Genomic DNA, 815 nt, shown 5'->3' with positions numbered 1-815 from the left:
AGCTAAAACATAATATAAATATTCCAGCGAAGTGAATGATTACGTGATATGGCATAAATAAAGCAACATGGAAATATTAAAAAACTTAGTGTTAAAAACCACCTCGTTTGCACATAAAAAGGCCCCATGTATCCCATCAAAAACCCCATTTTGTTCCGTACGCCCACATATTCGACCAGAAGCCTCGAAATCCGCGCCCCCCACGCCCTTCACTCTTCCCCTCCCTTTCCCCTTCCGTTCCCCCCCCTTTCCCCCTTTCCCCCCCCCCGACGCCCTTAACCTTTCCCTTCCCCCCTTTCCCCCCCCCTTCCCCCCCCGCCACGCCCCCGACCCTTTTCCCCTTTTTTTCTATCCCCCTTTTCCCCCTCCCTTTTCCCTTTCCCCCCCCCTTCCCCCCCCCCGCCTAACCTTTCCTCTTCCCTCCTTTTCCCTTTCCCCCTCCCTTCCCCCCCCCACGCCCCAAACCTTTTCCCTTTTCCTCCTTTTCTTCCCCCTCCTTTCCCCCCCCCGCCCGCCCTTTAAAACCCTTTCCTCTTTCCCTCCTTTTCCTTCCCCCCCCCCCCCCTCCCCCCCGCCCCCCTTTTCAAACCCTTGGTGCGGGTTGGGTAACCAATTTTGGGCCGAGGTTAAAACGCCCCCCCGGGGGAAAAACCCCCGGGGACTTTTCCCCTTTTTCCTCTTTTTTTTTTTGTCTTTGGGGTTGGGGGTTAATGGCCAGTGATTGGCCCGGCGGTTAAAAGCCGCCCGCCAAAAGGATGGGTGACAAAAATGGGAAAAAAGGGGAGGGAGAGGGGGGCCCGAAACGGAGGGCGTGG

Source organism: Penaeus monodon, chromosome 30 (assembly GCF_015228065.2).
Source record: "Penaeus monodon isolate SGIC_2016 chromosome 30, NSTDA_Pmon_1, whole genome shotgun sequence".
Lineage (NCBI taxonomy): Eukaryota > Metazoa > Arthropoda > Malacostraca > Decapoda > Penaeidae > Penaeus > Penaeus monodon.
This window is presented reverse-complemented; position numbering follows the sequence as displayed.